At 42.4% G+C, this 17,171-nt stretch overlaps 1 protein-coding gene across 4 annotated transcripts in view; it reads right to left on the reverse strand.

The window, feature by feature from the left end:
* The window catches only part of LOC126471372 (solute carrier family 25 member 45-like), a 101,387-nt gene that overhangs the window by 72,884 nt on the left and 11,332 nt on the right, over positions 1-17,171 (reverse strand). Inside the window, exon 1 of one of the 4 annotated variants that reach the window (XM_050099510.1) lies at positions 4,006-4,281. The exons of the other annotated variants lie outside the window; for them this stretch is intronic. The gene's annotated coding sequence lies outside the window, so the exon portion shown is untranslated. Of the gene's footprint in view, positions 1-4,005; positions 4,282-17,171 lie in introns of those variants that run through there. 4 annotated transcript variants of the gene reach the window in all.

Raw genomic sequence — 17,171 nt, forward strand, 5'->3', positions numbered from 1 at the left:
TCCTGGAACGCCAGTATACATTTTTTTTTCATAGAAAAGGCAATTACATATGAAATTGTTCAAGATATCAACATAGCAAGGCCATGTTGGCTAATACTTCAAGGCCAGATCAATCTGTCATCCAGACAGTTTCCAGAATGAATTTTCACTCTGCAGTGGAGTGCACATTGATGTGAAACTTCCTGGCGCATTTAAACTATGTGCTGGACCAAAACTCAAACTTGGGCAAAGGTCTTGGGTTCAAGTCCCATTCTGTAACACAGTCTTAATCTGCCTTGTAGTTTCATTCAAACAGTTGCCACTGCAACTATCAATAAGACTGCTGCCCCACTTCCGGAACCACAGGTTTGTTTGGCCTCTCCACATATACCCCTTCTATTGTGACTGTACTTACATTATGGCTATCTGTATCACTGAGGCACACAAGCCACTCCAGCTCGGCAAGATCCATGTTTCACAAGGGATTTCTTGCATATGATGAAGTTGTCTGTAAAGATGTAGTCTGTAAAAAGCTGCACAAGAATTCACTCTGATCTTAATAAGATTTCAAGGTGGTGCAATGATAGGTATTTTCCTTTAAATGTTGAATAACAATTTCTGTGCACTTCACAAATGTGAAAAATGTAGTACTGTGCAACAACATTATCAATGATTCACAAGTGGAATCAGTCAATTGAGCAAAATAGCTGGCTTTAACAGTTGGTAGGGATATGAAATGGAATTATGACATAGGTGCAGTCACAGTGTATTGAAATATAATGAATTGCATTATTCACTAAAGAAATGGATAATAAATTGGATCAGGTAGAACACCAAAAAGTACTGACATTGTGAAAGTCAACACAAAAGTTTCATGAACAGTTGACATGTGATCTATACTCAACAACTGAGACATGTATTTCAATTTAACTTTAATTTAAATGAAATTACCCTATTTAAATCATAAAAAAATAAACATTTTAAGAGGATAAATAAACATCTGTAGCACGGAGTAAGTGAGAAATATTATTACTTTCCTTATCTGTTAATGGATAGAAATGGTAAAATCTTTATTTAATGTCAAATCATTTAACTGGAAGTATAACAAAATTCAAAATGTAGAAGAAAGTTGCTGGTTATTACATCTATGGTGTTTGTCAAAACAATATCCATAAAATCAAAGTCAATAAACATGTGGTAAAAGAAATGAAAATTATCAACTGAAAATTATTTGTTGTAAGATAATAGAATTGTATTAAAAAAGAGCTACATTTTGTCAGCCAATTTTACTGCTAAACTTCACATTCTACATATTTTCTTTGTTTTGACTCCAACACAAATGGGGTGCTTGTCTACATGAAGTATCTATGAGAGGGAGCTCATAGTGTACAGTTAAAGCTAAAGATATGTAACATAACAACAGTAGTAAAAAAAAAGTCAGAACTGAAAATATGAAATTTGTCAAGAGCAATATTTTGTTATCTGGCTGAACCTTTTCTGCAACTTTGCCAAAGGTAATAAATAGAAGATATTTTTCAAAACTGTATTTTCATTTACAACACAAGAAATGAGAGCCTAGATTTATCAATTTCATATATTTCTATGCTGTTCCTGGGACCATGATGAATAAATACAAGCAACAGATAAAGCCAGACAAATATTCTAATGTTATCAAACTATGATAATCAATTTTCAAAATTGGTGATAAAATCTTAAAAAATATTTTTGCATGCTTAACGTGTGTGCGTGTGTGTGTGTGTGTGTGTGTGTGTGTGTGTGTGTGTGTGTGTGTGTGTGTTTATGTTTTAACTTGCATGGAATTTCAGCAGGAAAGATACAGTGATGCAGTAGATAAACTAGGTAGCAAACTTTGGTTTGTTGTTGGGATACTGGGAAAATGTAATCAGTTTACAATAGAGTTAGATTATGGAACACTCACACAGAGCAGCCTAGAATATTTGTCAAGTGTGTGGGAGTCATAACAAACAGGATTAACAGAAGGTACTGAATGTACGCAAAGTATGGCAGCACAATTAGTCGCAGGTTTGTTTCATCCACAGGACAGTGTCATGGAAATTTATTCCCTTTCACAGATGCCAGCTGAAAGACTACGTACCAATTTTTGAAGTACAGAATTGAGGAATGTACTACAATCCTCTATATATCACTTCTGTATGAGCTGTCAAGACAATGTTAGACTAATTACAGTGTGCATAGAGGTATTTCTGCAGTGATTTTTTTCCCTGCTTCATTTACAAATTAAATGGGATGAAGTCCTCATACACAGTACAATGACAAGTAGCTTGTGCCATGCACTTCACAGTCCAAAGCATAGACACAAATTAGTCTCTCTTTTCTGGGTGGGAAGATGAGGAGAAGACTATGCTTAACAGCATTAGTAAACAAGCTCTTCTAAGAATGGTTAGTACTTAATTTATTTTGTTGGTCACTCGCAGCATATCACAACAAAAAGAAAGAGTTGAAAGCAGAAATAAAAGATGAAATTATCACTCTGTTTTAAGCCAAACGAAAACAATATTATTAGTGTGAAAAGAAGCCAGATGACAGTAGAGACTTTTTTTGTCTTTGCCACAATATACCTTAAATGTACAAAGTACAATTTTAAGGAATATAAGAGAGATGAGGGAAGAGAGGGGACTAATTTAAAAATAATTACACTAAAGTGAGAAATAAATTTTCCATCATTTCACTGTTTGTATTGATAGAATACTGGTCTCATGCTATTCAGACTGAAGAAATAAGTCTGTGGTGGCAAGTACTGATCTTTATCACAAATCAGCAAAATGTAACAACTATTTTGTCCTATTGTTTGAGTTGCAGGGAGAATTAAATAATGGTTAACTAAACACAGTGATGAGCTGTGGAGGTGCAGCACAATTACAACCCGAGGGACATGTGTTGCTGTGCTGTTTCACAAGTAATATTGTCTTCGCTCCACAGTTTCAGCTGGTGTGAATCGAAGTTTGGGTATTTGGCAACTCATATCTGCCTGTACAATGCATACCCAATTACTTACTTAGTTTCATCGTCTATGGACCATTTGTATGAATAATTGGAACGATGTGGAATACAAACATTTTATATTCACATTACACATTAGTATGTAAATATGTTTACATGGTGACAAATTACAAATGTGTTCTTTGTTTGTTTCTTTCATACAGTTGTCAGTTAGTAATTGCTAGCCACCATTTACTATATATTACAAAAATAATAATAATTCTATGGAATAAAAGGAGTAATCAAGGTGAAATTTTCTCAGTTTATTTTCAAATTTAACATTGCTCTTTGTCAGGTGGGTTAAGTGACCCAAACTTTTGGTTGCACCACTGAGCAACATAACCTTAATGTGCACTAACAAATGTCATTTTTTCTTCTCTTATTGTAATTATGTACATCATTGTTCCTTGTGAACAGCAGTGTATTATTTACAATGTGCTTCATCAGGGAACAAAATAGAGAGCGTGAGGCAGTAGTCAGAATGCTTGACTCTTTAAACAAATGTCTACAAGATGACCAGAGTGAGCACTACATATTTTTATTACAGTAAATTTTTGAACAACGAACACTTTCTTTCTTAAAGATGAGTTACCCCAAACAATTATTACATATGATGTAATTGAATGAAAATACACAGCATATAACTTACTGATTTCTCACACCCCAAGATCTGCAATGATTCAGAATAAAAATGTGTTTGAACTAAGTCATTTTAGGAGTTCCAGTTTAAATTTTCATCAATATGAACACCTAAAAATTTTGGAGTTCCTATCCTAGTTATTATTTCCTCCCAAGAGTATTGCTGGAGTCATACCTCTAGGTGTGCAGAATGGAATATGTTGTGTCTTTTGAAACTGAAAGACCATTTGCAGAAAAGCACTCAGTAGTACAGGGTGTATCAAAAAGCATCATCCGATTAGGCACATCTACATTTCTGAAACTAATAAACACATACAATGAATTTTATTTTTTGATCAGTGGGAAACTCAAAAAGTTTTTTCATACCTTTTCATGGTGTTCACTATCCCTCCTTGAGATGCATGGAATACACCAATGTTGTATTCAAATTGTTCCCAGATTGCAGCAAGCATGTCTTGAGTTACAGCTCCCACTGCTGCTGTTATGCTATGTCTCAGTTCATTCACTGTTGTTGGTAATGGAGGCACATAAACAAAGTCTTCTGTAAACCCGCAAAAGAAATAATCACATACAGTCAGGTCCAGTGACCTTGGAGACTAGTAATGTAAGGTTGAATCATTTGGTCCAGAGTGACCGACCCATCGTTCAGTAATCCTTTGATTTAAAAATTCCTACACTTCCAGACGCCAGTGAGGCAATGCCCCATGAAACTGTTCAAATCAGTATCCAACTGTGGGAAAAGAAAGTTCTAAAGTATATTGAGATATGTGCTTCATGTAACAGTGTTCTCGGCAAAGAAAAATGGACATACGCCTTTTCCCATGACCCTGCACAAAATGCATTAAATTTTGGAGAGTCCCTCTCATATTCTACAGCTTCATGTGGTTGTTCCGTATCCCACATTCTCACATTATGATGGTTCAGCTTTCCATTTAAATGGGATGTTGCCTCATCACAAAATACTAAGTGTAGAAGAAAATTGTCATCCTACATCTTGCCAAGAATGAAATTACAGAACTCCACACATTGTCTGTCACCTTCATGAAGAGCTTGCAGTAGCTGAATTTTGTATGGTTTCATGCGTAAACGTCAATGTAAGACTCACAGTGAACAGATTTCTGTGGACTCCTCGTGAAACTATGGCAGATGCCTCTTCTGTGTCACACACTGGCAGATGGCCCAACAATTTGCCTTTACACAAACAACCTGTGTCTCAGAATTGTTCATGCCATCATCTAATGCTCTGTGCTGTAGGAGTTCACACCATACCTAGTATGAAAGGCATGCTGAACAGTTATCACTGACCCACACTGTGCAAAACATAGAACATAACATGCTTTCTGTTGTCCAGACACCTATTTTACTGTAACTGAAGTGGGTGCACACTGCTGCTACCTAGCAGGAACCATGTAAATTTCAAGAGTTTGCTCTTTCCAACAGTACGTTGCTCATGCACATATCTCAAACAACATAACAGTTATGATTTTTTTTTTAAATCAGATAATTCTTTTTGACAAATCCTGTACTTTTAAGAATATTATTTATCACATCTTCTCTTGTTGTATGTTTGGAATTGTTACAAAACTAATATCACCTACAAAAAGAACATTATGCTTGTTGTACAAGGGTTTTTTTATTTTTTTCAAACTCTGGTCACTAAATTAAAAAAGCACATAAGAAATCTGATGAAGCTTTGCCTTGATGTGTTGACAGTGACTCTAGTATGCCCGTCAATTATGTTGCATCACATTTTTCGTTTCCAAATGCAGTGTGAGGAAATAAAGATGCCTAGAACAATAGTGACTCGTGCCAGGTGTTAATTGCATGCTGTCATTCGCTGAGGGTTTCTGACCGATATCATGCAATCCACATACATAACTGTCATGTGTGACAGCAAAGAGTTGTAAAATTTTGCAGAATCTCACTGCAGCTGCAATAAGGATACTCCTGCAGTGTTTTTAGTGGGAAGTGTTTGATCGCCCACCATACAGCCTGGATATTCATCCTTTGCCCACATGAACAGCTGGCTATGAGGAACAGCACTTTAGCACAGATAAAAAACTGCAAACCAGAGTAAGGAAGTGGTGGAAAGCACTGTCACCTGGCTTCTTTGACAAGGGTATTGAAAAATAGGCCCAATGCCATGACAATAGTCTAAGTTGGAGTGGCGACTATATAGGGAAGTAGCAGGAAGGTGTAGCTAAATGTTGAAAACAAAACATTTTTTTATTTTCACTGTGGTTTCCATTTCATGACCAAATGGAGGTTGAAAAAAAAATAGTACCCTTATTGTGGTGTCAATGCCAGACACCACACTTGCTAGGTGGTAGCCTTTAAATTGGCCGCGGTCCGCTAGTATACGTCGGACCTGCGTGTCGCCACTGTCAGTGATTGCAGACCGAGCGCCGCCACACGGCAGGTCTACAGAAATGTCCTAGCACTCCCACCAGTGTACAGCCGACTTTGCTAGCGATGCTACACTGACAAATACGCTCTCATTTGCTGAGACGATAGTTAACATAGCCTTCAGCTACGTCATTTGCTACGACCTAGCAAGGCGCCATTACCAGTTTATATTGAGATTGTTATTAATGTACAGTCAAGAGAGATGTTCACCAATTGTGGATTAAAGTTAAGTATTCTACCAGTTACCTCCTGTTTTGCTAATCTTATTTCTCTGACCTGTTCCAGACCTCACGCCAGCCTGCATGAGCTTAAATGCGTGCCTTTCGGCTTCCTCCAAACCCCGTGAATTGGCTCCTGCCAAATCACAACACATGCGGCATTGGCGCAGCCGGAGTGGTCACACCAATTTGGATCCCATCCTCATCGCCATGTGTTGTGATTTGGCAGGAGCCAATTCACGGGGTTTGGAGGAAGCCGAAGGGCACGCGTTTAAGCTCACGCAGGCTGGCGTGAGGTCTGGAACAGGTCAGAGAAATAAGACTAGCAAAACAGGAGGTAACTGGTAGAATACTTAACTTTAATCCACAATTGGTGAACATCTCTCTTGACTGTACATTAATAACAGTCTCAATATAAACTGGTAATGGCGCCTTGCTAGGTCGTAGCAAATGACGTAGCTGAAGGCTATGCTAACTATCGTCTCGGCAAATGAGAGCGTATTTGTCAGTGTAGCATCGCTAACAAAGTCGGCTGTACACTGGGGCGAGTGCTAGGACGTCGCTCTAGACCTGCTGTGTGGCGGCGCTCGGTCTGCAATCACTGACAGTGGCGACACGCAGGTCCGACGTATACTAGCGGACCGCGGCCAATTTAAAGGCTACCACCTAGCAAGTGTGGTGTCTGGCGTTGACACCACACTTATATTAGAGAGAAAGTCATTTAAGAATATGAGAAGCAACATTGGACCTAAGATAAAGCCTTACAGAATCTCCCCAGTCAGAAGAATCTCTGCTGTTTACATTTGTTGAATTATTAAGTATAACTTACTGCAATCGTTTGGTTTGTATCGTTAGCTGCAACAGGCAGAAGCATGCTTTGTTGATGGTGTACATTTTCGCAATTTTGACTGAGATAAGCACATGCTGCAGTGTCCTCCTTTGGCACGCAAATGTAGAAATTGGCACAGACACAGTCAAGTGAAAAATCCATACAATTCACCTGTTTATTTATATGTATAAGCTGAATCCAGAATTTTCCTTTGTGTGAGATCAAGCGTACAAAATTCATGTGCCAATTTGAAAGTCTAGATTTCCATGTTTTACTGTTTGTGTCATTTCTCCATAAGCTTCCATTAATTGTACAATATCAATTTGTATTGTCAAATACTATGAAATTTAAAACATTAACATCATATCAGCATTTGTGATTCACAGTTACTGCCACTCTGAATTTCACTGTATATCAATGCAAATAAATGTACATTTTGGGGAATTTTCAGAAGTTATCATTGTCCTGTGCATAATCTACTTTGCACAAAAACCAACATTTTTTATATAGTTACTGTGGCAGATATCATAACTAACATATTGTGTGATGTCTAGTTTTCTCTTATAGAGGAGTATATACACTGAAGAAACGAAGAAACTGGTACACCTGTCTAATATTGTGTAGGGCCCTGCGAGCATGTAGAAGTGCCCCAACATGATATTGCATGGACTTGACTAATGTCTGAAGCAGTTCTGGAGGAAATTGACACCATAAATCCTGCAGGGCTGCCCATAAATCCACAAGTGGTGAAAATCTCTTCTGAACAGCACACTGCAAGGCATCCCAGATCTGCTCAATGATGTACATGCCTCAGGAGTTTCGGGGCCAGTGGAAGTGTTTAAACTCAGGAGTATACCTGGAGCCACTCTGTAGCAATTCTCGATGTGTGGGGTGTCATATTGTCCTGCTGGAATTTCCCTTGTCTATTGGAATGCACAAGGGACGTGAATGGATGCAGATGATCAGACAGGATGCTCGATACAAACTGAAACTAGTCTCATCCGACCAGGCAAAATGTTTGCAATCGTCAACAGTGCATTGTCAGTGCTGACAGACCAAGGCGAGGCATAAAGCTTTGTGTCATGCAGTTATCAAGGGTACACAAGTGGGCCTTCAGCTCTGAAAGCCCATATCAATGATGTTACATTGAAAGGTTCGCACACTGATACTTGTTGATGGCTCAGTATTGAAATCTGCAGCAATTTGCAGAAGGGTTGCACTTCTGTCACATTGAACCATTCTCTTCAGTCATTGTTGGTCCCATTTTTGCAGGATCTTTTTCCAGCTACAGAAATGTTGGAGATTTGATGTTTTACTGGATTCCTGATATTCAAGGCCCACTCATGAAATGGTCGTACCGGAAAATCCCCACTTCATCGCTATCTCGGAAATGCTGTGTCCCATTGCTCATGCACCAATTGTAGTGGTAGTAACTGATCTAACAACTGCACCAGACACTTGCTTTATATAGGTGTTGCCGACTACAGTGCCGTATTCTGCCTGTTTACATACCTCAGTATTTGAATACGCATTCCTGTATCAATTTCTTTGGTGCTTCATTGTATTAACTACAATCATCATGAACTAACTCTATTTCTAAATTTGCTAATAACTATAATTAATCTCAAAAAGTTTTAAGAAACTAGCAATTTTTACCACAGATTTTTCTGTTGGCTTAGCAGAGAACTTGTTTGTGTATTTGATTCAGTTGTTACATGGAATTAGTAATCTTTTTAGCTTGACAGATATAAAAGATAATCAACAGGTTTAATTTAAAGTTATTTGTTGACTATCCTCTAACACATTTGTGCCAGCCAAAAGGCAGTCTCACTGCAAATGCTGTTCTCAAACATGGGACGAGTTATTGATTTATTTATTTATTTATTTATTTATTTTTTTTTTTTTGTGGTTTTAGGGCGCACAACTACAATGGTCATTAGCGCCCAGACTAAGTTAGGAATGCACCGCGATGCACAAGATTAAAACAGCAACTAAAAGGGACAACACTATAAAAGACATATTAACAGGCATAGGATTAAAAAACAGCTTAGACAGGTTTGTCAAGTGGATAATGCGCAGTGTATTAAAATTCGGAGAGGACATTAAAATGTGGCATACCGCCAGCAATTGCCCACATGGGCAGAACGGCGTCGGCGCAGCCGTCAACAGATGGCGATGGCTGAACTGGCAGTGTCCAATTCGTAACCGGGCCAAAATGACCTCCTCCCACCGAGAAGGGCGTGAAGAGGTCGTCCAAGCCATGGGAAGAGGTTTCAAGGCCTGAAGCTTGTTGTCCGTAAGTGTAGCCCAATCAGCATGCCACAGCGATAAAATGCACTGACAAATAACCCTGCTACAATCTGATGAAGGGACACAACAAGAAGCTGTCCGAGGCTGGAGGACCGCAGCCTTGGCCACGGCATCTGCAGCTTCATTCCCAGGGTTACCGACATGGCCAGAAACCCACATAGAGGTAACCAGAGAACCGTCATCCGCCAGCTGCTGAAGAGAGCGTTGGATCCGGTGCACGAAAGGGTGGACCGGATACGGATCACTGAGGCTCTGGATGGCACTCAGGGAATCGGAGCAGATGACATAAGCAGAATGTCGGTGGCGGCAGATGTAAAGAACAGCCTGGTAGAGGGAAAACAGCTCAGCTGTGAAGACCGAACAGCCGACATGGAGCCGGTATTTGAAACTGTATGCCCCGACAATAAAAGAACACCCGACACCATCATTGGTCTTAGAGCCATCTGTATAAATGAAGATCATATTAATGAACTTCGAACGAAGTTCGACAAAACGGGAGCAGTATACTGAAGCTGGGGTAACCTGCATTGGGAGCGAGCTGAGGTCAAGGTGAACGCGAACCTGAGCCTGGAGCCAAGGTGGCGTTTGGCTCTCGCCCAGGGTTGCAGGGAGTGAAAAATCAAGGTGCTGAAGGAGGCGATGAAAGTGAACTCCAGGGGGTAGCAGGGGAGAGACATGCAACCCGTATTGATGGTCGAGAGATTCGTCAAAAAAGGAATGATAAGACGGGTGGTCGGGCATTGACAATAGCCAACAGGCATACCAACAAAGCAGTATATCATGCCGGTAGGTTAGTGGCAATTCACCGGCTTCAGCATGAAGACTCTCGATGGGACTAGTATAGAATGCTCTGATCGTAAGACGTAAACCCCAATGTTGTATAGAGTTGAGGCGGCGTAAGATGGACAGCCGTGCAGAGGAGAATACGAAGCTCCCATAATCCAGCTTTGAGCGGACGATCGACCGATATAGGCGAAGTAGGATGGTTCGATCCACTCCCCACGACATACCGCTGAGAACACGGAGGACATTTAGAGAATGGGTACAACAGACAGCCAAATATGACACATGTGGAGACCAGCTAAGTTTCCTGTCAAATGTAAGACCTAAAAATTTTGTTGTCTCCACGAATGGGAGAGCAACGGGACCAAGTCGTAAGGACGGCGGGAGAAACTCTTTGTAGCGCCAGAAGTTAATACAGACCATCTTCTCGGAAGAAAAACGGAAGCCATTTGCGACATTCCAGGAGTAAAGACGGTCAAGACAATGCTGAAGACAGCGCACCAGGAAACATGTACGCTGCAATAGATGGTAAAATCGTCCACAAAAAGGGAGCCTGATACATCAGCTGGGAGGCAATCCATTATGGGATTGATTGCTATGGCGAAGAGAGCGACGCTCAAAACTGAGCCCTGTGGCACTCCATTCTCCTTGCAAAAGCTGTTTGACAGGACAGAACCCACACGTACCCTGAACTGTCGATCCATTAAAAATGCACGAATAAAAAGAGGGAGGCGACTGCGAAGGCCCCATGTATTCATGGTGCGGAGAATGCCCGCTCTCCAACAGCTGTCGTAAGCCTTCTCCAAATCAAAGAACAAAGCCACAGTCGGGCGCTTCCGCAAGAAGTTATTCATAATGAAGGTTGACAAGGTAACCAGATGGTCAACAGCAGAGCGGCGCCTACGAAATCCACATTGTATATTGGTAAGTAGGCGTCGAGATTCGAGCAGCCAAACCAAACGAGAGATAACCATTCGCTCCATCACCTTACAGACACAGCTGGTAAGGGAGATGGGTCGATAACTGGAAGACAAGTGCTTGTCCTTCCCCAGCTTAGGAATCGGGACAACAATAGACTCGCACCAGCATGTGGGAACATGACCCTCAATCCAGACACGATTATAAGTATGAAGAAGAAAACCTTTACCTGCAGGAGAAAGGTTCTTCAGCATCTGAATATGAATAGAATCAGGCCCTGGAGCGGAGGACCGTGACCGGGCAAGTGCATTTTCGAGTTCCCGCATGGTGAATGGGGCATTATAACTTTCACGTTTCGAGGAGCGGAAGCTAGGTGGCCTTGCCTCCTCTGCCTGTTTTCGGGGGAGGAAGGCAGGGTGGTAATGAGCGTAGCTCGAAACCTCTCCAAAAAAGCGGCCGAAGGCATTGGAGACATCCTCAGGGGCCACAAGGACGTCATTCGCGACCGTAAAGCCAGAAACTGGTGAGTGGACCTTCGTGCCAGATAGCCGGCGCAGGCTACCCCAGACAACAGAAGAAGGAGTAAGACTGTTGAAGGTGCTTGTGAAAGCAGCCCAGCTGGCTTTCTTTAATAACACGACAATGCTGCACATGTAATCATTTATAATTGATACAATTCGCCATTGTAGGTTGGCGTTTAAAGGTGCCATAAAGCACGTCGACGAGCACGTAAAGCGTCTCTACATGCTGCGGTCCACCAGGGGACTGGTACGCAACGTGGAGAAGAATCAGTGTGAGGGATGGAATATTCAGCAGCAGTCAGAATGACTTCCATGAGATGTGCGACCTTACTATCGCAGCTTGAGAAGGTTTGATCCTGAAAGGTCGCCCTGGAAGAGAAGAGCCCCCAGTCTGCTTTGGAGATGTTCCAACTAGTTGAGCATGGAGAGGGGGTATGATGCAGGAGATGGATAACACAAGGGAAGTGGTCGCTCGAATACGTATCAGAGAGTGCGTACCACTAAAACCAGTGTGCATGTTGGTTAGTACATATGGAGAGGTCTAAATGGGAATAGGTGTGAGTTGTGTCCGAAAGAAAAGTAGGGGCGCCAGTATTGAGGCAGACAAGATTGAGCTGGTTGGAAAGGTCTGCTATCAGGGAGCCTCTTGGGCAGGATGTTGGAGAGCCCCAAAGGAGATGGTGGGCATTGAAGTCTCCAGTTAACAAAAATGGTGCAGGTAGCTGAGCAATAATTTGCATCATGTCTGCCCTGGTAACGCCAGACGGCGATGGAGTGTAAACGGTACAAATGGAAAATGTAAAAGTGGGGAGAGTAATTTGGACGGCAACTGCCTGCAGGCCGGTGTGCAACGTGATGGGATCGTAGTAAATATCATCCTGGACCAGCAACATAACCCCTCCATGAGCCGGAATACCTGCCACAGGGGGTAGGTCAAAACGCACAGAGGCATAGTGTGCCAAGTCAATTTGATCGCATGGGGGTAGCTTCGTTTCCTGGAGAGCTACGACGAGTGGACAGTGCAAGTGTAGCAGCAACTTTAAGTCCTCTCAGTTGGAACGAATGCCGTGAATATTCCAATGAAGAAGTTCCATCGTGAGAAGAAAAAGGAGAAGGAAGAATGGGTCACCTTGAAGGCCGCTGAGGGCCTGGCTTCGAGCAAGCACTGCCGCCGCTATCAATAGGCGGAGAGTCATCGTCCATTGGTTCAATAGGTTTGTCGGCCATCTGACTTCTGGGTCTTAGTCTTGGCAGAAGCTAATGAAGGTGCTTGTGTCTTAGGGGTGACGGGAGGAATAGGAGACGTTGACCGGGCGATCTTAGCACTGGCCGAACGAACAACCGTAGTGCTGAAGGTCAGATCACATGTCTGTGTCGCCACCTCCCTGGTAGTCTGAGGAGAGGCGAGGAAAGTACTGTATTTCCCTGCTGGGAGCAGCGTGGGATTCCTACTAGCAAATAGCTTGCGAGCAGCGGAGGTGGACACTTTCTCTTTGAACTGAATTTGCTGTATACAACATTCATCCTTGTAGATGGGACAGTCGCGGGAGAACACTGCATGGTCATCCTGACAGTTCACACAACGAGGAGACGGAGGTGGACAGTCACCCTCATGGGCATCCTTGCCACAAGTGACACATTTAGCCGCATTAGAACAAGACTGGCGAGTGTGATTAAAACGCTGACACTGGTAGCAGTGCGTAGGTGTTGGGGCACAGGGAGAACAGAAATAACCTCGTAGCCCACTTTGATGTGCGACGGCAGCTGAACACTATCAAAGGTCAAGAAAAGTGTCCGGGTCAGTACAAGGTCATTGTTGACCTTTTTCATGACCGTATGGACAGCTGCCACACCCTGCTCAGTGAGGAAAGACTGAATCTCCTCGTCAGTCAATCCGTCAAGTGATCTAGTATATACCACACCACGCGGCAAATTCAAAGTGCGGTGAGCCTCCACCCGAACAGGGAACGTGTACAGGAGTGTGGCCCAAAGCAGTTTTTGTGTCTGAAAGGCGCTCTCAGTTTCTAACAACAAGGTACCGTTACACATCCTGGTACAAGACTTGACTGATCCAGCTATGGCATCTACGCCCTTCTGGATAACGAAAGGGTTGATAGATGAAAAATCCTTTCCGTCCTCAGATAGAGAAACTACGAGGAACTTTGGGGCAGACGGTAGTACTTTTGTCACTGGTGGCTGGTCAAGTTTCCGTTTTTGGGCAGAAGTCGAGAGAGAAGAAGAAGAGAAATCCATTGCGGAGGAATCCCCCATGATCGCCAGCGTCTCCGATGGCACGCTCCTTCCTTGTGGGGACCCCCACAGAGGGCACTCCCGCCTTAGGTGAATGTTTACACCTCAGGTCACACCTCCTGAGAAACAGACGGAGGGACCAATCGGCATGGTCAGAAGGTATCAGCTCAGGCAATCACCCCTCCCCGGGCCTGGCCTTTAGCAGGGGGTACGTGCGTGCCTTACTTCTCTACCGAGGGGGCACGCACAGGGAGGAAAGAAGAAGAGGAAAAAAAAGGGAGAGAGGGAGAGAAAGGACAGACTGTCTCAACGCCGAGGCGGAGACCAGAGGGTGGACAAGAAGGCAAGGAGAAGAAGTAAGGAAGACAGTGAGAATGAGAAGGACAAAGAAAGGAACCAAACAAAGGAAGGAAGAAAGCAGAATAAGTGAAAAACCAAAATGACCATAAATATAAGTCATGGAACCATCCGTCTCTGGACGCAGGCGCAAACTACCCCCTTGAGGGAGAGGGACTCCTTTTAGTCACCTCTTACGACAGGCAGGAATACCTCGGGCCTATTCTAACCCCCAGACCCACAAGGGGGCAGTTGGTTGATGTTTGCAAGCAGCTGGAAATCACCGTGACTACTGTTGATTAATTGGCAGCTTTGAATTTGAGAGTTGGGAGTGCTCCTGAGATTCATGTACCTGTGGTATCCATACCAAGGTACTTCAAATACTATCCTCTCCTGCAGAAAGTATGGGATCTGTCATTACTCGTCCACTTGATGGCAAGTGGGGTTTCAGCGGTAGATCTAGGTGTCCTGTACAGGGTGGATATGACCCAGGAAGGACTCAGGGTGATATGCCAATCCCCTTACCAAAAATTTTAAGGTGCTGTCTTTCACTGAAAATGAGCCAGTGAGACTCACATCATCTGTTCTGGGGAAACCTGTTTTTTCTGGTGTCAAGAGGAGGCAAACGCAAAAGGGTAGACATCTATAAATCATTGGCAGTTCAAATGTACATTGTGCCTTTGGGAAATGGCAGCAAGGGACCGAAAGGACACCAGGTGCACTCAATGTGTATGCCCAGGGTCTCATTCAACACAATGAAGAGGCTATTCTGACAGCAATAGGGGAAACAGTGTGTGACCAATTGCAGCTTGTGGGGCATCATGGAAAAATGGTGCCCGTCATCTGGGCTACAAGGTCATATTTGGAACAGTACAGTGACTAGCAGAAAAAGTGGAGATGACCAGACTTGCACATGTAGTTTAAACAAAGCTCCCAATTTGCAGTATTGTCTCCAGAATTTATTGTGGCCACTGGATTCTCAGTCAAATATAAGAAATGGACTAGAGACTTCAAAGGTTCTGTGACAAGCTAGGCCGTGTCTTCCTGGACTTGCGCCATTGCATTGAGAGCTGTATGGTCCCCATACATGGGTCAGGTGTGCACTACACTTCTGGGGCTGCTACCCAGGTAGGTGACTGTGTGTAATGTGCACACAAGGGTTTTTTAAATTAGGGAACTCTCCACCCAATCCAGAAAATGATAGCTGTATGAAACACAAATGTATCAGTTTAGGATCAAAAGAAATGCCTCCCGCAGGTGAGAGTATTAAAATCCTTGTGGTTAACTGCCAAAGCATTCACAACAAAGTGCCAGAGGTCGAAGTACTACTGATAAGCAATGAAGCTCACATACACTAGGGTAACAAAGGTCATGGGATACCTCCTAATATTGTGTTGGACCTCCATTTGGCTGGCATAGAGCAGCAACTCAAGGTGGCATCGACTCAACAACCCATTGTAAGTTCCCTGTAGAATTATTCAGCCATTTTGCTTCTATAGGCATCTTTAATTGTGAAAGTGTTGCCACTGCAGGATTTTGTGCATAAACTGACCTCTTGATTATGTCCCATGAATGTTTGATGGGATTCATGTCAGGAAATCTGTGTGGCTAAATATTTCATTCAAATGTTCTTCAAACCAGCTGCAAACAATTGTGGTCCAGTGACATGACGCACTGTCATCCATAAAAATTCCATCGCTGTATGGGAAATGGTCACAGAGAGTGTCAAAGATATGCTGAAGAAACTGAACTGGCAAACCCTTTAAGGTAGACCTAAACTATCCTGAGAAGGCCTACTATCAAAGTTTCAGGAACCAGCTTTAAATAACAACTCTAGGAATGTACTACAGCCCCATATGTATCACTCACATAGGGATCATGAGGATGAGATTAGAATAATTACAGCAGGCACAGAGGCATTCAAACAATCATTCTTTCCACACTCCACACATGAATGGAATGGGAAGAAACCCTAACGACTAGTACACTGGGTCATACCCCTGTCGTGCACTTAACAGTGGTTTGCAGAGTGTAGATGTAGATGTAGACACTATCTATTGGTCAGCTACACCATCTATTCCCTTAGACTTTAACTTACCTAGGATAATATCGTGACATACACAGTCAAATGCCTTAGACAGGTCACAGAAAATACCACCTGGTGCTATTTTGTCATTTAATGCTTGCAAAATTTGATGTGTGACCTTGTAAATGGCATTCTCAGTTGATCAACTCTTCTGAAATGTGATTTACTGAGGATATTACTGTTGGTCAGATGGGATACTATTCTAGAACCAATGACAAACTCAAAAATTTTTGAAAATTATGTGAGCTGTTGGTTATTGACAACTCCCTTACTTTTCTTACAGAGGAGATTATCACTGGCATATTTCAGTCTCTGGAAAAATGCTAAGAGTTAGTAATCAACCTCATATTTCAGAACAGACAGTGCTTATTATATGGCAGCAAGTCCTTACTACTCTGTTGGAAACTCCATCAAATCCAGATGAGCTGCTATTTTTCAGAGAATGTATAATTTTCTTGAAAATGTTGCTCCATCTGAGTCATGTGGATGTGTGGATAGCAGTGAAATTGCAAGCATAAACTATGCATAACCACAGACCCATGGAATTAAAATCCACTGGTCAAAATAATAACATTAATTTATCACAAGACGTGGTTTTGGAATAATTTTTATCTGTTTGTGAGGTTATTAAAGAAATTATCATGTTACATGCCTCATTTTGATATCCACCATCACGTCTAACACGAATCTCTGCCAATTTTACATCCATTTATTCCTTAATAACTGAATTCAAGACGGATTTGGTCAGAGCCAAGGTTTTTGTGACAGAATAATCCGTACACTGACCCACGGAAGAACAATGCTCAGCCATGGCTGACTTATTGGGCTGCAAAAGGCGAGTGTGGTGATACCGTTCTGAGTACCCTTCATGAACT

The sequence above is a fragment of the Schistocerca serialis genome, chromosome 1 (genome assembly GCF_023864345.2).
Source record: "Schistocerca serialis cubense isolate TAMUIC-IGC-003099 chromosome 1, iqSchSeri2.2, whole genome shotgun sequence".
Taxonomy (NCBI): Eukaryota; Metazoa; Arthropoda; class Insecta; order Orthoptera; family Acrididae; genus Schistocerca; species Schistocerca serialis.